The sequence below is a fragment of the Chamaea fasciata genome, unplaced genomic scaffold (assembly GCF_029207755.1).
Source record: "Chamaea fasciata isolate MVZ Bird 193981 ecotype frontalis unplaced genomic scaffold, bChaFas1.0.hap1 SCAF_29, whole genome shotgun sequence".
Taxonomy (NCBI): domain Eukaryota; kingdom Metazoa; phylum Chordata; class Aves; order Passeriformes; family Sylviidae; genus Chamaea; species Chamaea fasciata.
The window spans coordinates 711,117-733,134 of record NW_027094114.1 but is presented as its reverse complement, the minus strand read 5'-3'; the positions used below and the strand labels follow the sequence as shown (position 1 = coordinate 733,134).

General features: G+C 42.4%; 1 pseudogene; it reads left to right on the top strand.

Moving 5' to 3' along the window:
- LOC136302580 (F-BAR domain only protein 2-like) overlaps positions 1 to 22,018 on the top strand; it is a 188,868-nt pseudogene that overhangs the window by 33,678 nt on the left and 133,172 nt on the right.

Here is a 22,018-nt window from a genome sequence, read left to right as displayed (position 1 = left end):
AGGGAGACATCCATGGCTCCAAAAGACCTGCCTTTAGCAGGGACTCAATGACTGGCTGTAACCCCTTCCTTCCCTCCCTTGAAATAGGATACTGCTTATTAGACACCACTTGTCCTGGTTGCTTCAAAGTAATTTGGAGAGGCTCTATGTCTAGTTTTCTGTATTTCCCTGGGGCTGCCCACACTTCTGGGTTTATTTCAGCATAAACCTTCTCAGACATTTTACACAAAGTTACCACAGTGTTAGCCTCTGTATCATTTCTCACAATACTAATTTGCATTCCCACTTTAGCCATCAAATCCCTTCCCTGTAAATTACAATCACAGTTAGGGACAAACAGGAATTCATACATTTCAAACCTAACCCCCACATCTACTGATAGCGGTTGAATAAAACGCACGCGCTTATCCTTTCCACTCACCCCTTGAATAATCAATGATCCTTTTGACAATTTTCTCCCCTAAGGGATAAAATTCAAAATGGATCGATAGGCCCCTGTGTCTACCAGGAAACACACCTTCTCTTGATCTGGACCCACCCTAAAAGTTAACAAGGGCTCCAGAGTGGTGTGTCCCTGGTATAATGGGTGCCCCTGACACCCTTAACAATCCATCTCCAGTATTCTCTGAACTTCGTCCTTGTGAGGATCCAGCTGTCTCTGTGGACAGTCCTTCTTCCAGTGTCCCTCTGCCCTGCAGACAGCACACTGATTCTTTCCCAACCACCATTTGGGTTGGCTCTCCCATGTTGAGGAGGGAATACCTCTGCCATATCCTTGAGGCCGACTCCGTTCCTTCTGTCCTGGGGGACCCCTTGGACCCTGCGATTTATTCCTCCATGTAGTGGTTTAGGGCAAATTTAGGAGGAAACCTCCTAAGGGGCCCTCCCTTCCCTCCCCCAACCAGTTTGGGAAAGACCTCCTCACAGAGAAGTGGAAAGAACCCTGTTTATTAAACAGGCAAAGCACTCCCCAGCACAATAAATTGAACAATACCAGATGACAAGAACTTTGCGCCGCTCTGGAGAGATGACAAATTTAGAAAAGAAGCCCCTCCTGTAGGTGGTTGCTCTGTCCTCAGTCCCTCTGGTGCTGGGAAAAAGTTGCTGCACAGGGTAGATCTTGGTGGGTTCCAGGTGCAAGCACCCCAGCGCTCCCCTGGGTCCTCAGCCCAGAGAGATTCGAACAGTTCCAAGGGAAGGTGAAAAAGGAAAAAGGAAAGAAATAAAGAAAAAAAACAGGAAGAAAAAAACTGAAGCTTGTCCCCCCAGCTCGCTACACTAACTAACTAAAAAGGAGGGAAAAAAAAGAAAAACATCTCCGTCTCGCATCCATGTGTTGCTAACTCCAACTCAAGGCCAGCCGGCAGAGGAGGGTTTCTGAAAACAAACTGCGTGCTTCTCCCTCCCCTTTGCTCTCAGACCCAATATTAAAGATACAAAGTGTAATATCCAGCATAAACCAAACAGACGATTGTGGATACAAACATCATAACATCACCCTAGGACACTCCAAGACTGTAAAAACTCTGCCATCATCTTTGCCTTTACCTTTTCCTCATCCCTACTTACATGTATATACGCTGTGCTTTTCAAACCTATTCATTCAGAGGCTTATTTTGCCATTCTTCCTCTTTCTGTACTCCTTTCCTTTTGTTGGGCCAGGATTTAGTAACAAATTGTACCTTCAGCAATGTGTCAAAGGCTGGCCCCTCAGGATCCATGCCCCCCCGCTTCTGCAAAGCATCCCTAATCCTCTCCAACCAATAAGAGGAGCTTTCATGCTTTTCCTGTTCTAATGACAGCCTTAGCTATGTTGTTAGTTCTGGGAGCTGCTGATTTAAATGCCCTAATCAAATAAGCACAGTAATCACTGAAGCAATCCAGACTGGCCTGATTAGTTGGGTCCCACTGGGGGTCCACCTGGGGGATTGCATCATCCACTGTAGGTGCATTGGGTCCAGACCCCCCTGCTGCTTGTGAATGCTCATCCTCCCACAGCTGCCAAGCTTTCTGCAAAATCATTTGTTTCTCTGATGACCCAAACAAAATCCCCAAAAGAAAATCCCAATCCTTCCATGTATAATCCACATTTCCAAATAGTCCTCTATCTTTTCCCCCACCCCTATGGGATCTTCCAAATATGGGGGTAGTTCCCTTTTCAACCCTCTTATATCCTGGGTAGTAAGTGGTGCAATTACAAACCCAAACCCTCCCCCTTGACCCTCCAAGAGAACTTGGCATAGTGGCATCTGGTGTACCCCTGTCTCTTGGGTCCAGGGGGCTTCTGATGTCCTATACTGAGTTCCTCTTCTAGTTCTAGGGAGTGATATGATATGCTGCCCTCCTCCCCTTTCACTGTCATTATCCTTGGGTGGGGCCATAGGTACAGCATTTCCCTGATCCCTTTGCTCTGGAAGTTGAGGATACAGGGGACCTGCAGCTGGCCCTGGGTCAGCTGGCAAAACTGGAGGACAAGATGGGGGAAGGTGCTGAAAAACATCCCAATCATCACTGTTTTTGTCTTCCTCCCCTTTTTCTTCTTCTTCCTTCTTTCTTAACACATAGACCTCTCTTGTTGCTTGTTTCAACCATATCAATCCACATTCTTTTTCAATCTGTCCTTTCCAAGTCTCCTCTAAATACAACCACATAATTCAACACAAATGAGGTCTATCTGTTTCATAAGGTGGCCATTTAAGCCCCTTTGGCAAATCATACTTTGGCCACACAAAATAACAATGTTCTACCATTGTCTCCATAGTTACCTCTGGGGGAATGCATAATCTGTCCCAAGATGTCAGATTTCTCCCCAAGGGACTCTCCAGGAGTATTAAGGGATCTTCATCCCTTTTGCTGGGGCCCCTTCCCAGCTTTACCTTTGCAACTCTCCATGGGTGTCCTATTTTACCTGTGCTACCCTCCATGAGTGCCCTCCCAGATTTGCTCCCCAAAGATCCCATTTTACTCACCAGTGAAATTTTCAGTGATCCTTCCCTGTGGACTCTTCACGGACCCCCCCAGTCTGCCATTCATCTGTCTCCTGGACAGTCTCAGGAACCCAATCAATTGCCCAGTGCTGACCACCACCAAGGGGAGCTGATCCCCAAAACTGGGTATGGTGTGCCTTTAGCTCCGCTCACTGCTGCCGCCCCCGAACAGTGGAAATATCCTTGACAAGAGCTCCCAATGTAGTAACGTGGAGATGGATGGTGGTTGCTGCTACATCTCCCCAAAATGTGTATTTTCTCAAGAAGCTGCTTGGGGGGGCACACAGGCAGTCACTCAAGTCCACACACACACACCATGGCTAGCTCAGCAAAGAAAGATGGGAATGGCCTCCTGTATAGATTTCCAGCAAAGTTTATTTTGCAGATTCTCACCAAAGGGTCCAGGTACAGAAAGACCCAGATCAAAAGAATGCCCAGGGTTAAGTATGGGGTCAGAGGCCAATGGTCTGCAAGCGCAGGGGTGGTACGAGGGCAGGGCAAAGGGCAATGACCTATAGGGGACATAAGGGCAGACCACCACCAATACCACAACCAATGGAGAAACAGGGAAAGGAGAGACCTTCTCGAACTGGGGACAAATATGAACAATAGAGGTGGGCAAGGTCCACGAGCCAATGGGAAAAGTAAAACTGAGGTAGATTAACATAGTGCTGCAGAGCACCCTGGGGGGAACCTTTTTCCTCACCCCAAGGGATATGACATTCCTGAAGCCTATGGCAGATTTTTCCAAGGCATTGCCCTAGAAGTTTCCCTTAGAGGCTCAAGGGCTCCCACACCCAAATTGTCAGGAAAATTAATCCACGAACACCATAGGTTTATGTCCAAAAAGGAAATAGAGGAGTCCTGTTACTTTATTCAAATAAAGGGAGAGGTCATAGGCATTTCTCATGGGGTCTCTCAAATTTTTAGAGGACACAGCCTCCTTTTTATCCTAATTTCCTGGCCGCATTTAGCTCTCTTGTTCCTCATTGGCTGAGGTACTTGAGAGGTACAGACTTCCTGAATGGCTTAATACTGACCCCCTTCTAATGTATACCCCCCACCATGTTTTTTTTTCTTTTCCTTGTGTCAGTCAATGGAGTTCCTATGGAATTTCTGGCTCTTCTCATTGTTTCTTTCATCTCTCAGTATCTACCTTTACTTATCAGCAGACCCACAGTTTGTTTGTAAAGACAAATCCCTCTAATTCCTTCCAACTTGAACGAAATGTCCTGCCAGTGATGTTCTCCATCTCTTGTCACTCTCTCCCAAGACATGGTGTATTTATTCTGTGTCATGATGAACTGTGATTAGAGCTCTGTGTCCATCACTTTAGACATTTTAGTAGTCGACACAGGTCATGGTGCTGCTGTAATCTTGATCACTGGTCTTTATTTACTAGCTTTATTTTTCAGCTGTATATTTTCCTTGATCAGGTGTGCCTTATGGCTACACAAACTTTTTCCAGAACAAAAAGGACAGAAATTATTTGAGTCGTGCCTGACCAAATATTTCTCTGAAGATGTAGAATTGCCATTGTAAAAAGTCCAAGATTCTGTTTCTCAATTTTTTTCCCCTTCCAACATGAACATGCATGCAGTTTTCCTCAGGGTATGCTTCTGTGTCTAGTAGCAGCAGTGTTATGGATCTGAAGCTTTTGGAAGGTAGGAGGGGAATGGATAGTTTGACAGGAAAGCTCTTATAGTAGCAGTGTTGTTATGCTGTGCCTTGCCTCACTTTCCTTTCATTTACTGTTGCTTTCTTCTTTTCAGGGGGAAAGTCACCATGGTGCCAGAGATGATAAGCTGGCTGAATTTTTTAATCAGTACTTTGGGCAGTGTCTTATTTTTAATTGTAAGATATGCCTTACTGATGGGAAAGTGTTTTATGTTTTGAAACTAAAATTGAGAATAGACAAAGGGAAGTTACCTATGAGAAGGAAGAAGTTAATGATTTTTACCAGCTTTTCAAAAAACAGAAATATCCATGAAGTATGCAGAATTGAGGAGGTGGGAATTTTAGTTCATGGGAAATAAGAAAAAATATGAGGGAATGAATGTACTAGTTTGAAATCAAACCAGTGGGAGATTGTAAGTCAGAATTATAATTTTATAGGGAAAAATATTAAAAGAAATAAATAAATGCAGTAGTACAAGAACACTGACAAAGACAGAATACAACCTGACACCCTGTGGTGGTAGCAGTCCAAGCAGAGTGGTTCTGTTGAAGTGGTGATCCTGTAGAAATAATAGGTCTGAAGATCCAGCAGTAGCTCTTGTCCTCTGGGAGTCCAGTAGGTAAGCGCTGCTCTGGTGCTCAGAGTCTCAGCTTATATCCAGGCTGGAATGTTTGGTTCCTCCCTCTGGGCGGAGCATCTCACAATGGGATGGCAAGTCATGTGATAAGGCCTGATGGGCCCATTAACAGGAGATAGTCCAGGAGGGGGTAATCTATGAGTCATGTTGCAAAGGTGTTGATGGGCCCATTAAAAGAAGATAATCCAGAGTGGGGGAGGCAAGGAGCACTGCCTCACCTGGTTTCAACAGTTCATGAAGATGGTGATAGAATATACTTCAACCCAGGACAATGAAGAAGGAATGCAGTATTAAGAATGTGTTTAATAAGATGGGAAGTGAAAGAATACAAGACATGTAGAAATCTAGAAAATAAATGGCTTTAAATATAGTCTAGAAATATCTAATCAAAGAGCTGTCATTCACAGGGTAGTAGTGGCTACTAAGGTGATTTTAGTTTGTTTTACATATAAGGGATTGAAAGTAATGAACAGCAATTGGTAAAAAGATGAAGCATTGGAAAGAATTGAATTCATGGAACTTGATAAATTATTAAAATGCATATTTCTGTTATTAAAATGCATTTTTCTATATTTTCTGTAGTTATTTTAGCTTGTGATTCACAGTTCTCATTTCTTTTTGTTACTAATCTTTAAGTGGAAAGGAACGGCGGCTTTGATGTCCTCTATCACAACATGAAACATGGACATTTGTCAACAAAAGATTTGTCAGACTTTATAAGAAAAAGGTACGTATTCACCCTTACTAATCCTGGCTCTTTAATATACAATTTGTGGTTTTTATTTAAGTTCATCATTATGTATTAGAGTAACACACAAAACATAAAAAGCAGTGAGCATTTTAAAATCTCTCATATCCTACAAGAACATTTAGGTTATTCCATTTGCTTAGAACTGAATAATGATTTCTAAGTCACTGAATAGTAACTTCTAATAACAAGCTTCTAATTTTTAGGTTTGAATTAAAAAATGAGTAAAAAGCAAGAAATATCACAGTAGGTGTCCATTAGTTTATTTAAATTATTCACATTTTTTCATCATGTTCAGAGGAAAAGCAATAATTTAAGTAGAAAAAAAAAATTGACCATAGATGTAGAATTAGGGTATTAGCAAGTTCTAATATGATCTTAAAAAGTTATACATTTGATTAAGGTTTTGAGAATCTAGGTTGGTTAAAGAAAAGGGAGTGATATCTGTGGACAAGAAAATAATTTGCAGAAAATAACCCACGTTGTCCTTTATGGGATGAAAAGGACAGAACTGAAATCTGAAAATGTGACAACTTCCTAAACAGATCTTCTTTATAGATGACTCCTGTTTCTACTTTGAACATAAGAATGTCTGTTCTGGATGAAATGAATGATATGTCTGCTTCAGAATTTGGTCTTACTCAGTTACTGATACCAGATAATACATGGAAAAAACATGCAAGAGGCTAATTGATGACCTGTTTCAGTGAAGGTTTCTTGCAGTATAACCTGTCAAAATAACCAGCCTTTGTTTTCTGAAATTTTCCGTCAAAACTTTAGTTTGAGCCCAAAATAGACCTCAATTAAGAATTTATTTTAAAATTTCCACAAAATGTAACCATCATGGATCTCTGGCAGGTACTCAGTAACACTGACATTTGTGTCGTTTCCAAGTGAGTTGAAATGGAGACAATGACAAAAATCTTTCCACTAAGTGAAACAGGTAAATTCCAGAGTCCATATGTGATGGGCAGTCTCCTGTTGGAAGGACTGAACAAACCAAGGAATGTTGTTTCAAGAATCCCTGATTCCAGAGAACACATTATGAAGCCAGACACGCTTCTGGATTTAGTGGAGGGATATAATGCTGTTGATGCTTAGTATGAAATGTTTAGGACTTCATGAGTTGTGAAAAATTTTTTTTTTTTCTAAACTGTTTTTAATATTGACTGTGTTAGAAGTTTGCCTTGTGTATGCCTGGATCTTTCCTTTGAAACCTGCTTTAATTCTTGTAATCAGTCTTTTTTATGTATATAGTAATATCATAGACTTGAGCTGTATATCACCTGGACACGTAATTTTATTAGTTTTATATCTGTTGTGTTTTGATTCATCTCCACATTTAGATGAGAAGTTTGTTTGCTCACTCTTCTTATCTCCATTAAGTTGTATTCTTTGGGCATGCTACATTTTATTCATACTGATCCTAAGGTTAAAGATCTTATGTAAATGGATAAAAATAACTTGATGCTATGTCTGTCTTGGATTCTTTATTATGGTGACATAAATAAAACTTGACAGCTCATTCTACACAAAATTACCAGTAAAAAGAGTGTGGCATTCTAGTTTATTTTTCATTCTGTCAGTTTCTTAAAATGCAATTTTAAATGAGACATGCCTTTACAATCAATAAATATTTGGACATTTCTCCACATTTAAAAATATTTTAGCTGAAGTTTCTGAGAACAAGAAATATAGTTTCTCTTGTTATGAATAGATCAGGACATGCCAGAGATGTGCAACCACCTTATCTACAGCATTTTTTGTAAAATATATGAAAAATTTTAGTTCTAATTACCACACTAAGATTCACTAGAATCTTAGCACTAAATTTTAATTTAGTTGATAAGCCTTCAGTATACTTCCTTAAGAACAACTTGCCCTGGAATTAGAAAATATCTGTGATCCAAACCTGCAGCAATAACTTCAGACCTTTCCAGTGATCCTCTCTGTATCAGATATTAACCATGATATCTGTTCCATTGCATCTTCAGCTCTGCTTTATTGATCCATTAGGCATGCCATGTTGCCATTTAAAAAAAATAAAATTTGAATGCCTAAAAGATGCTTCTTTTCAAGTTAAGGGTGCATTGCTGATCAGTGTCAGTCTAAGCTAGTGGCACATAGTTTGTAGTTTCAAAGAAATAGATGGACTTCAAATATTTGGTGTCCTTGCTTTAGTAAAAATGTTTGAGTGTCCATATCTAGGTAGTGGCATCCTTCCACTACCACTGTGAGGTTACTGCAGTATGTCAGTCTTATTTCCCAGGAAATAAAGATGGTTCAGTAGCACACATTTATTCATGTGGGTCAAATTCTTGATCTCAGAGTTTGTATTGGGCAATACTTCAACAGTGTTTTGCAAGTCTGATTGTCTTGACTGTATTGTTTTGCATCTTTGTTTATTACAAAGAAATGAAGACTTGTTGTTCACAATTATCTCTTCCCCTCCTGTAATCTGAATATTATTGTACAGTACTTTTTTCTGCTAGAAATGTGTAAGTAGATGAGCAAGGTACATTAGGAACTTCCTAGATCTAGTGTTTTTATGCACTACTTAAACCTCATTTTCTGAGCTGCTCCCTATTGTGTTGGTTTTGCACAGCCTGGTTTTTAATAGCGGGGAGCACACAGAGGTGGCTTCTGTGAGAAGCTGCTAGAAGCTTCCACCATGTCTGGCAGAGCTGATCTCTAACGGCTCTGAAGATGGACATACCACTGGCCAAGGCTGGGCCAATTAGAGATGTTGGTAATGCCTCTGTGATAACATATTTAAGAAGAAAATCAAAACAAAGAGGAGAACTGTTAATTCCAGCTAGAGAAGAGAAGGAGGTGAGAACATGTGAGGGAAACAACATGGAGAAACCAAGGTCAGTGAAGGAGGGGGAGGAGGTGCTCCAGGCACCAGAGCCAAGATTCCTATGCAGGCTGTGGTGAGGATCATGGTGAAGCAGATTTTCCCCCTGCAGCACATGGGGATCCAGGTTTGGGACAAATTTGGAAGGGAACTTCCAAAGGGATGATTCCCTAAAGGGCAAAATTCAGCGGCCCTTTCCCTGACCTGTTTGGGACATAAACCTCCTTCTAGAAAAGTGGAAAAAAACCTGTTTATTTAACAATCAAAGTACTCACAAACATGAGAAAATTAATAATATTAAACAATCGAACCTTTCGTTGTTGTGAAGAGATGGTAAAATCAGAGAGTCCTTTTTGTGGGGTGTAGCTTGGCTCGCTCAGTTTTATATCAGTCCCTCTTGCTCTGGAAAAAGTCGCATCCCAGGCCCCGGTGGGCCACAGGTGTGAGCTCCCAGTGGTTTTTGGGTTTTCGGTCCAAAGCAGGGCTGAACAGTTCCAAGAAAAAGAAAAGCCACAGTCCAGGGATCTTCTTTGTCTCAGCTAGCTAAAAAAACTAACTAAAAGCAAAAGAGAGCTCTCTTCTGCTGTCTGTGCTGCAGACAACACAGTCTGTGAGAAAGAATGCGAGAGAGCAAGTGCAGTTTCTGCAGACAAACTACGTGCTTCTTCTCCCTCCCTTTGCTCTTGAAACCAGTCTTAACGGCACAGAATTCAATATCCAGCATAAGCAGAACGGACAAATGGGGATATAAGCATCATAAAGTCACCCTAGGACAATGGGGGATGCAGAGGTGCACCTGCAGCCCATGGGGGAAGTGCTTGCGTTGGAGTGGGTGGATGCCTGGAGGAGGCTGTGATCCAGTGGAAGACCCGGTGGAGAGAGGGGGCCCTTGCTTCCAAGCTGGAGCTGCCTGTCCTTGGAGGACTGCACCCTGTGGAAGAGTGAACCATGTCGCAGCAGTTTTGGGAGGACTGCTGCTCAGGAGATTGGAAGCACACTGGAGAAGTTCACGGAGAACTGTCTCCCGTGGGAAGGGACCCCACAGCATAGCAGGGTAAGGACTCCTCTCCCAGAGAAGCAGAAGAAAACCTTGGGTTACACACTGATCAAAACCCCCATGCCCTGTCTCCTGCGCCATTGGTGGGAAGGAGGGAGAGGTTGGGGAAAAAAAAAAGGTGTTTTTAAGGGCTTATTTTACTTCTCAATATCCTCCTCTGATTCTGTTAGTAATAAATTCACTTTGTACCTCAAAGTTGAGCCTGTTTTGCCCTTGGAGTGTTTTCTCCCAGTCCTCAGCTCATGAACTGGACATCAATTTTTACTCTCCTTTGCCCAGCTATGGCAGAGGAGGGTGAGTGAGTGACTTTCATGGGTGTCTGGCTTTTGGCCAGTGTCAAACCACAACACCTATGAAAACTAAATTTGCACATACTTGCAATTTCTTCATGTCTGCCCTTCCACTCCTGAACATATTGGCCAGTTTTATTCAGATATGGAGGAATAAGAGAGTGAAAACTGAAAATTTCTGGCTAGGTAAAGGAGAGACATCTGAGTTGGTGATGATAATTCCAAAAAGTTGGGGTACTGTCAAGCATTATATACAGTTGTCAGCTTGTCAGTCAGCATTGCTAGAGTCTCCAGAAGAATAACCTAAATACTTGTTTCATGTTAAGGGAGTGGCATAAAAGAGAGAGAGAGAGGAAAGATAGTTGAGTATATTTAGATGTACAGACTTCTTAGGGCACAAAGGACATGTCTGGATGAACTCTGAAAAAAAACCCCTGGCTGTCCCTAGAAGGAGCAGAAGATTTCCCCTTGCACTGTGTTCAGTTAATCGCTACCAATTCAGTTTTTAATTGTGGTGTTTCACTTTTTTAATTTTTGAATGTTTGTTAATGGTTTAGTACTAAAAGAAATGAGGGTCAATTGGATCTATGGTTCTTTAGTGCCTTTTGTCCAGCTATTCTGCTACTGTAAATGGGAAAGACTTCCCCACTCAGTAGTTATTGCTTTCTAGGAGGTTCAGATATATCTCCTGAATGAGCAGATTGTCAGTCACAAAATTCATTCTATGTTGACAAATCTTCAGGGGGACAGAATATCTGCTGAAATGTAGGTGTCTTTGTTCTAGTCTTGATAAAGCATGTAGAAATTATCTTTTTAAAGAAGTTCACATATAAGATTATGATTATCCTGCAGTGGGCTTTTTGGTGTTTTTTTTTTTCTTTAAATACTGGTAAGATTTTGTAGGTGAACTGTCTTTTGTTCATTTAACACCTTAAATGTTTATGTTTAAGAAACCACTGTGCTCAACTAGGAACTGAATAGGGATTGTTGACTTTTCTGCAGAAGTCTTTCAAACATTTTTTTTGCACCACTTGTCTATAAGTGTCTTAAAAAAAACCTTCTTGATTAGAACAATTTGGCAATGCACATATTCATTTCAGTTTATATGTTTAACAGATTCCAAAGACCGATTTTCAAATCAGTGAAAATTAATTTACTCAGATGTTCATAGTTTGTTACCAGTACATCAGAATGCTCTGGGAAGTCAGTGATAAATGTAGACATACATGCTACTCTGGTTAGCAACAGTGTATTTTTCTGTTAGCCTTTGTAATCATTGTATGTGGATAATATGTAGTAAGTTAGGGAACTCCAGTTTTGTGGAGATTGCTGCAAAGAAAGGTGTGGATTTTGGTCAGAATCTTGTGTTAAAAAAAAAAAGCATTGAATTCTCAAATCTATAAAACTCTGATAGAAATTACTGCTAATTAAGCAAAATATATTGTTCATCATGATAATTAAAAAAAGTGTCTCTTCCTGGTTGTTGGGGTTTAAGCCCAGCTGGCAACTAAGCACCCTGCAGCCCTTCGCTCCACCCCTCTCCTCCTCCCCCAGTGGAATGGGAACCAAATCAAAAGTAAGAAAAGGAAAATAGAATAATAATAGTAGTAAATTGTAATAAATAATAGTAAATTATAATTATAATAAAAGGGAAAGGAAAACAAACAAGTGATGCACAATACAATTGCTCACTACCCACTAATGGATGCTAGACCCTGTTCCCAAAGTTGGATCAGTCCCCCTTCTGGGTAACTCCCTCAGTTTAGAGCATGATGTTCTATGGTTTGGAATGTACCTTTGGCCAGTTTGGATCACCTGTCCTGGCTATGCTCCCTCCCAGTTTTTCTTTTGTGCACCTCCCCATTGGCAGAGCATGAGACAGAAAAAAAAATTCCTTGACTTAGGATAAACAGGACTTAGCATCAACCAAACCACCACTGTGGTATCAACATTATTCTCATTCTGAATCCAGAACACAGCACTGTAGCAGCTACTGAGAAGAAATTAACTCTATCCCTGCTGAAACCAGGATGTTGGTGTATGTACATATTTGCTTGTTGCTGTTCAGTAAACAAGAATTCCAAACCTTGTAAACTTTTCTCAGATTATCAAGAACACTTTGGAGGTTTTGTTTGGTTGTTTTGACCACTCTTTCAGTGAAGAAATTCTTCCTGATGTCCAACCCGAACCTCCCTTAGCACAGCTTCAGGTCATTTCCTCTTGTCTTGTCGCTGGTTGCCTGGGAGAAGAAGCTGATCCCAAGGTTGCTACAACCTCCTTTCAGGGAGTTTTAGAGAGCAGTAAGGTCTTCCCTGACATTCCTTTTCCTCAGGCTAAACAACCCCAGCTCCCTCAGAAACTCATCATCAGACTTGTGCTCCAGACCCTTCACGAGCTCCATTGCCCTTCTCTGGACATGCTCCAGCCCCTCAATGTCTTTCTTGTTGTGAGGGGCCCAAAACTGAAAACAGTACTTGAGGTATGGCCTCACCAATGCTGAGTACAGGAGAACAATCACTTCCCTTGGCCTGCTGGCCACACTATTGCTGATAGAAGCCAGGATGCCATTGGCCTTCTTGGACACCTGGTCACACACTGGCTTATATTCAGCCACTGTCAACCAGCACTCCCAGGTCCTTTTCCACTGGGCCACTTTCCAGCTACTCTTCCCCTAGCCTGTAGTGCTGCAAGAGGTTGTTGTGACCCAAGGGCAGGACCTGGCACTTGGCCCTGTTGAACCTCATACCGTTGGCCTCAGCCCATCAATCCAGCCTGTCCAAATCCCTCTGTAGAGCCTTCCTACCCTCTAGCAGATGCACACTCCCACCCAAGTTAGTGTCATCTGAGAACTTACTGAGGGTGCACTGAATCCCCTCATCCAGATAATCAATAAAGATATTAAAGAGGGCTGGCTCCAATGACTGAGCCCTGGGGAACACCACTAGTGATCAACCACCAACTGTACATAGCACCATTCACCACCACTCTCCAGGCCTGGCCATCCAGACAGTTTTTCACCCAGTGAAGAGTACACCTTTTCAAGCCATGGGTTATGGGGGATTGAGAGACGGGGACATCCGAGTTTGGACCAGAAGCTGATTTTATTGATTATACAAGACATTTATATAGGGTTTTACTTGTATGGCACTTATATAGAGTTCTGTTTTTGGTAACAATTTCCCATTGGTTACATATTTTTCATGATGTCACGTCACTTGGTAACATTATCTTATCACAAAGTTTCACAACATGTTTCCTGGTCACTTCTTTCCCAGGGAGCATCTATCTGTTTTTGTCCCATGGTTTCTGCTCAATCAGGCATAAGATATTGGGGTCCTTTATCACTTCCATTGTACTGTCTGTTTTATTCCCCATAATGAGCTGCAGTTTCTGTAGGAGAATGCTGTGGGAAACAGTGTCAAAGGCTTTACTGAAGCCCAGGAAGACAACATTCACAGCCTTTCCCTCATCCACTAGGTGGGTCACCTAGTCATAGAGGGAGATCAGGTTGGTCAAGCAGGACCAGCCTTTCCTAAACCCGTGCTGGCTGGGCCTGATCTCCTGGTTGTCCTGTATGTGCCATATGACTGCACTCAATCTGTTCCATAACCTTCCGTGGCACTGAGGTCAGGCTGACAGTCCTGTGGTTCCCCAGATCCTCCTTCTAAACATTCTTGTAGATGGGCATCACACTGGGCAATTTCCAGTCCTTTGGGACCTCCACGGTTAACCAGGACTGCTGATAAAAGATGGAGAGCAGCTTGGTGAGCTCTTCTGCCAACTCCCTAAGTATCCACAGGTACATTCCATCAGCTCCATAGACTTGTGAGTGTCTAAGTGGCTCAGCAGGTCACTAACTGCTTCCTCCTGGGTTGCAGGGGGTCTATTCTGCTCCCTCTCCCTGTCTACCAGCTCAGGGGGCTGGTTGCCCTGAGGATAATTTGACTTACTGTTAAAGACTGAGGCAAAGGTGGCATTAAGTACCTCTGCCTTTTCCTCATCCTTGGTGATAATGTTGTAGTTCCATCCCCCCCCCTTCCCTGTCCAATAAAGGATGGAGATTTTCCTTGGCCCACCTTTTCGTTTTGAAGTATTTATAAAAACACTTTTTATTATCTTTCACAGTAGTGGCCAGATTGAGTTCTAGCTGAGCTTTTGCCTTTCTAATTTTCTCTCTACATGACCATCAGTTGCAACTTATAATTGTAGGTATTTCTGCGTCCACTACAGTTTCTTCTTTTTCAAAAGGACTGCTATCACCATACAGATGCCTTTTTCAACCTAGAAATGAAACAACACACACTTTTGAGATAATATTAGTATAGGAGGTAATATAAAGGTGGGTCTTTATTGGAGGCCTTCAGGGGCAGTTATGGAAAAATGTCCACAAAAGCCCACCCCCCCACAGGTGCATAAAAAAATACACTGCATACAGATTTATAAGTTTGGTAAATTAGCATAATTGACAAAAAAGCACCAATTAGGAGTACAAGTGGTGATGGAGTACCCCCCTAGTCCAAGCCCCTTCTAAGTTCTCTCCCCCTCAGATGGGTCTGTACTTTGTTGATGAAAAAGTGTGTCAAAGAGCTATTTTTTGGCCTTGATTTCTAAGGAGAACTAAGATAGCCTAGGGGCCTCAGACTGTGTTTTGTCTTTCTGCCTAGGAAAATACTGAAGCTAAGCTACAATAATAGACTAGAGAGTTACAAATATATATGTAAAGAATACAGAGAATATTTAAAAGAAAAAAAGACAAAAATCAATGGCATCAATACTATAGGGTGTTTTTTTTACCTTGAATTTAAAAAACAGGTGGGTTTGGTCAAGTCTTAAGCATCTCTAGAGGCTATAAATCAGCTAGGCTCATATATAAACATGAGGATGTAACAAAAAGTAGTCAGAAATTCAGTGATCATTGTGGAACTGTGTACTTGTAGAATTAGATTTAAAGATACAGTATTACTTCAATGTTTTCCCCTCAGACTGGCCTGTTATCAGGCCAGTTGTTACATTTTATGTCCTTCATTGTCGTTTTGGTGAAGTAGTGCTGACCAAATCCATGAATTAACATTTGCTTGAGGCAATCTGGTACTAGCATGCTAAATATACCGAAAACATGTTATTTACCTGAGGAACGGTAAAACAACTATTCATCTTTATTCTGCATTCGTTCAAATAAGCTATGCTTGAATTTGGGGGGTTTTCTTATTTTTTACTTCTTGAATAAAAAAGTCATTTTCCAGGGAAAAATTAATATCTCCTTATCTTTTTAGAAGAGCACTTCCCTTTTTTGAACAGGCAATAAAAATGGGAGTTGGTGTTAGATGGTGTTAGAAAGAGTAATGCTGAGAAAATATATTTTGATTTCCTGGTTTCTAAATTAGAAAGCTTAAAAATTGCTGATAAACATGAAACAGGTTCTGATTATAGCAGGATAAAGATTTCTTATACTTTTGTGTACTCACAAAATTGACCTTTGTGATGCAGCTTAATATCTAAACACTAAAAGCAGTCATTTGTTTTGACAGCAAAATTAATTGAAGCCAAGACAGTAGAAATTCCACTTGTATCAAGTTGATCATTAGGAATTGCTGTCTGGCTTTTGTGCTCTCAGAAATAAATGACCTGTTCTGCTAGGAAGAAATAGCAGAAGGATGGCTGGTCAACATAATTTCAGAGAAAGGTTGAATAACTTTTGTCATGGGTTTTGTAAAGAGCATATTATTCTATTCCATCTGGGTGGAGCAGAGTTGCTTATCTTTGCCCAAATGGGACAGTGTCACTTATCAGATGGTGGAGTGCTACTTATCTCTCTTCATTGTTTCACTACTTCCATGGGAATGTCTTCTGCTAATGGACCATTAAGAGCGCATCAATGACATGACACATTACACTGCACTATTGTAAGCTGCTCCACACAGGGAGGAGGAGCCAAACCATCTTAACCCAGATAAAAAGGAGCCACAGTGCCAATAGGTATCCAGTTTTTCCACCGGATCCCTGGAGGAAAACCGGACCCATCTCTCCATTACTGGACCCTTTTTCTTCAACGGGACCATCTCTCTTCCAACAGAACCACATCTGCCACTCCAGGAGGGCTTACTTTGGACTGCTTCCAACACCCTGACCAACAGGGTGTCACGTTGTATTTCTGACTCTGTCAGGGTTTTCTAGGATTTCTTGTTTGTTTATTTGTTTGCTTATTCTTCTGTACTACAACATCTGTATTTTAATATCCCTAGTAAAGAACTGCTATACCTATTCCCAAAATCTTTGCCTGACAGCCTTTTAATTGCAAATTTATGATAATTTGGAAAAGGGGGGGAGGGGCTTACATTTTAAGGGTGACTCCAACCCTCCCTGGCAGATACTTGTCTATCTAAACCAAGACAACTTTCTACTGCAGAAACAATTTAGAAGTGACATACTGCAAGGGGGAGGTCAGAATGAGCATTGATATCCAGCTGAGCTGTCAACTGGCACTGAGCCAGACACACAAGGCTTTGCCATTTGAAGCAGCATGTGAAGCATATGTAGTTTTAAGAAAAAATTTCCCTTTTTTCATGCATGATTTGTGCTCACAAACTTTAATTTTAACAAAAACAAGGATTTGTTGTTGTTTGTAACTACAAGTACATATTTATAGAGTTTTTTAAAAAGCTTTTGTTTGAAACAGATCTGTTAATATTTATATGTGTGTGTGTGTGTGTGTGTGTGTGTGTGTGTGTGTAAATTGATCTCTTGGGATGGGGATGAAGGGCAGATTTTTTTTGAGTACCTGAATATTTCCAGTTACTCCATCACCTTCCTGGGCAGTTCATTCCAATGCCTGACCACCCTTTCAGTGAAAAAGTTCCTCCTGATGTCCAACCTGAACCTCCCTTGGCACAGCTTGAGGCTATGTCCTCTTGTTGTGAGATTGCTCAGTAAGCGTTCAGGTTTTTCTCTAATGTTTTCTTTACAAATATATTTGATTTTGCTGCTTTGTAAATCCCTGGTATTTTGACAGCATTGGGTTGGTGATTACGTCACTGTGTTCTGACTCTTACTAAGGAATGTTAAACGCAGAAGGGAACAGCCGAAGAGTATAGGAAGGAAGAAATTTTACAAGTCTTTTGCGAGTCTTGAGTCCTGATATGGTTACAAAGCCAAGGACTGTAGCATTGTTTTTGAATATTTGATACCACTCACATCACTGCTGGGGTGTGTGGTTTCATTAGGAAAGGCTTGGTGGCCAGAAGCCAGAAGGGGGCCATCTTGCCTTGTAGTCTTTAGGGAGAAGGTATTGGGGACAATTTAGCAGACCTGGCTCCTCTCAGCCACTGGTGGTCCCTTTCCCATTCCTCCGAGCTATGGCATTTGTGGTTTGGTGGTGAAGGACAGTGATGGTGAGCCCAAGATGGGCCTCTGAGAAAAAGAAACAATGAGAGTGCCAGTGGTGCATAGCAGAGCCCAGTCGAGCCTTGTGACGCCCAAGCCACAGCAGAGCCCAGGCAAGCCGCATGGAGCCCAAGCTTCAGTGGAGCCCAGCTGAGCCATGTGGAGCCCAAGCCGCAGTCACCACTGCCATGGGATTGGTGACCATTTTTCCTTTGTCTGGAGATCGTGTCAGGTGCTGTCTTTGGGGCATGGTCTTCTTTGTTCCCAGTGGTAAATTCCTCTTTCTTGGTAGGGCATCTTCTTTTTGTGTACTTTTTCCTATTGATGTCAGTGTTGTTATTTGTGATTTTAGTAAATTGGTATTTTAATTTATAATCTCTCCATCTTGTCCCTTCATTGTCAGAGGGGGTGAGGGAAAGGGGAATGACTTTTTTAGAGTTTAGTTTCCCTGATGGTTCTCAAAACCAGCACATCCATTAGCACCTCAATGTAGGGCATGAGAGAGAAGGTAAAATAACAATTGTGATCAAAGCATTTGTGTATTAGGTCCAGAACTCCCTGGTTATCATGTTGCTTGGCCTGTTCATGTGGGTATTGCTCCTAGTCTTGTATGTATTCCCATATGTGCTCCTTGAGATAACATTTGTCAGCATAGAGAGAGGGATCAGGATTGCTCTGGTAATGTACTGTGTGATGTTGACTTATGACATGATAACATCAAAGCCAATGAGGGCTATTTGGGATGTGTATTTAGTGTTCTTTGCCTGTCCTGGCCTTGGCTGCTACCTCTGGGGATTCATAATTAATTTTACCCAGCCTACTGGGGGAACAGGAGAGGATTATTTCTCCCAGTCTTCCATGTCCTTCTCCTCCTTCAGGTCTGCTACAACAGTTTTTGAGAATGTTGAATTCCCTCTGGATTTTAAAGACAGCATAATCTTGTTGCTAGTTCTGCTATGTCTCCTCTGTATGGTCTACACAATGTTATAGAGACAGGACAAAGATTTGTAGGGAGGTTGTCCAGAGGCCTGCCCTGGGGGTGGATAGTCATGAATAGCATGGAATGTGGCAGTACACAGGCCAGTATTTGGAGGACTTCTTCAGTGGTTTTGAAGTTCACCCCTGAACAACTACAGGACCCTGTTAAAGTGATTAAATGTGTGAAGGAAACATGCTGTGGCAAATTTCAGAGAGGTGTGAAGCTATGCAATGTGCTGGGCTCTGACCACTGCCTACTAGACACTGCATGTTATGGTACAGCACCTTCAGGAGAGGGGAAGGAAACCAGATCAACAAGCACTGTGGCCACAAACTGCAGCTGAACCAGAGGGACAGCCCAAGCCAGTAGCAGTCGCTCCTATTCAGAAGAGGAAATCCAAGACCAAACCAGTTTGCATAGTGAGGGATGAAGAAGAAGCAGGACCCTCACAACCAGTGGAAGACAAATGGCCAGTGATAATCACCCAATCCCAATCCTTGAGTGAATTGTACAATATGCGGAAAGATTTCAGCCACCTTATTGTCCTGGCTGCTCTGATTCTGGGATGCTGCGGCCAACAATATGAACCTAGTTGGTTCTGATGTCAAGCAACTGGGTTCCCTGTCCCAGGATGTGGGTATTGATGAGGGCATTGGGAGAAGACCAGAACTTCTAAACCTCTGTAGGCGACTCCTGTCAAGTGTGAGGGAAAGATACCTTTGCAAGGAAGACCTTTCAGTGCACCAAGGCTAGTGGGACACCATGGAGCAATGTATCCAGGGTCTGAGAGAATTAGCTGTGCTGGAGACAATTTTTTCGGATGACAAGTGGTTCCCTACAAATCCAGATGGTGTCCAATGTACATCACAGATGTGACTGAAATTTGTACAGAACACACCAGCATCATATGCCAGCCAATAAGATATGATGGCATGGAAGGAGAGAGAAGACTAAGTTGGCAGTTTGGTTGGCAAACTCTAGATATACAAAGAAAATATCACCACCCTGTTGTGGGCCCACATCTCATCCATGGAGAAACTGCTCAAGGATTTCTGGAACTTAAAAGAAGAAAGTTTAAGAGGGCCACCAAAAACTTAATAGAGGAGCTGTTATGGGTTAACACAGTTTGATTTTTAGTTAAAAAGGAATATGGAATATTGCCCTGTCAGTGGTGAAACCACTACAGGAGCTTAGAGAGGAAATTTTCTATGCCCCACCAGTACAGACTAGAGTCTCTGCTATTAGGAGCAGGCACCCCCCACCAATGGAGAGAGGGTCCACTCCATGAGGTAGTCTCTAGTTTTACCTGCATGACCATGTAATGCAGGTGTTCGGAGCTGCAACAGCTAGCTCTGTCCCGAACTCACATTAATTGGTACAGCTCCTGTACCTTCTTGCTGTGTGGGTCCTGGCCCTCAGATAGAAACGTGGCTTCAGTGTGGAAGAAAGGTGGACTCTCACGTGGGTGATAAGAGAAGTTTATTGCTGCCAGCTGGCCACATGCAAGAGTGACCTCTCTGGGCTCTGCTTGAGCTTAAGTAGAGGGGGTGTGGAAAGGGGCAGGGATTAGCCCAGGACCAATACCAGGTAGGGTGGGAGTTACCAGGACAAAAAGACAATACACAGGACATCTGATACATGATACAGGGTGGAGAAGTCATAGGCTCTACCAATCACCCCCACTAGAGTCTGGGCAGGGTTGCAGGGAGATGGACAGGACCCAGAACTAGGGAAAAACCAAAGGGTTAGAACAAGGGGTAGTCCAGAACAAACCGTTCTACATAAAATTGCAAAGTCCCAATTTCACACCGCAACAACCATGGAGAAGATGTGGAGGTGGGATGTACAACCCATCTCTGCCCTAGCAGCATGGCTACATGAGTTGAAAGGAGGAACGACTACCACAGGAAACTTGTCAAGGATAAAGCTGCTCTGGTCTATTGTGGGCAAGCCCCTAGGCAGAATAGAAGGGATGATGTTATATCTGATCCTCTTGAAGGGACCTTCAGGTAATATTTACAAGAAGTGACTGAGTACCATGACCAGAACCAGATTGGTCCTGCCTCCAGCCAGGAGAAGGAAAGGGACAATTGGATCGATTGGACTGTGTGGATCCAATGGCCCGGTACATCCAACTGTCTTGGTTTAAAAGACAGGTGTCTGCCAAGGAAGGCAGGAACCTTCCTGGGATGAAAAATATGACCCCTTTCCTCCGAATTATTATAACTTTGAAATTACAGGGCTTTCAGGCAAAGATATGGGAAAAGGAATAACAGTTCTTTACTAGTATATATATGTATAACAAGACAAACAACAGGAATGGCAGCAACAACAAAGAAAACAGAAACAAAATAACAACCTTCTCTTGGCCATCAAGCACTTTTTCCTTTGGTGTAGTTATGACCACAGTTGGCAGGGGTGCTGTTGACTCCCAGCCAGTGAGGGCTGGTGCGATTATTTCCCTGCTGATGCAGGGGATGCTGTGGCACAAGCTCAGCTGCCCCTCCGATGGCAATGGCAACTCAGGCATTGGGGGAGAGGGGAGGTGGCTCCTTTTTGCAAAACTCACTGGAAGGAGCCCATCTCAGTGCCACTCTGGGTGGCAAAATGGAGTGTAGCAGGAACTTTGGGGCGGCGGGCTGGAACAGCGGAGGCAAGCACACTCGGGGTGGCAAACAAAGTGTAGCAAAAAGCCCCAAAGCTGTGGCAGGAGAAGTGGAGGTTTATGAGGATTGAAACAGAGTATAATGGAACTGATAAAGGAGCCTGGTACCTTAGGCCTGATTGAGCAGAAACCATCACAGATAAGGGCTCCCTGGGGTAGAAGTGACCAAGAAACATGTGAATTTTTGTAATGATTACCAAGTAACTGATGTCATAAGGAATGTATAACCAATGAGAATTGTTACCAAAAATAGAACCCTATATAAGTGCCATACAAGAAAAACCCTATATAAACACCTTGTATGCTCAATAAATTTGGCTTCTGATCAGAACTCAAATGTCCCTGTCTCTCAATCACCGATAATTGGTGGCCCGTGTGAGGAGTAAAGAACAGCCTATGTGGCTGCAATCGGCAAAGCCCCCTGGAACTGGAAGTGCTGGTGAGACAACCAGGAGCAGGCCCAAAGCAATCCCTCCATGGAGAAGGAAGTGAGCCAGGGGGAACATGGGACAAAGTATGTCTAACGAAGAGAGAGGCGTTTTTTAACTAATGCTTGCTTTGCTTGCAAAACATGGCAAATCCTTGCCAAAGCTGAATTTGAAGCTAATTCTAAAATGTGTAGCTGTTAAGCAAAGCATCCTGATGTAACTGCCACCTCTATTTTTACAACTGCTGTTTGGGATGATATGGGGGTGAAGCTTTATTATTTAGCTACTATGGGATGTGAGCCAGCAATGAGT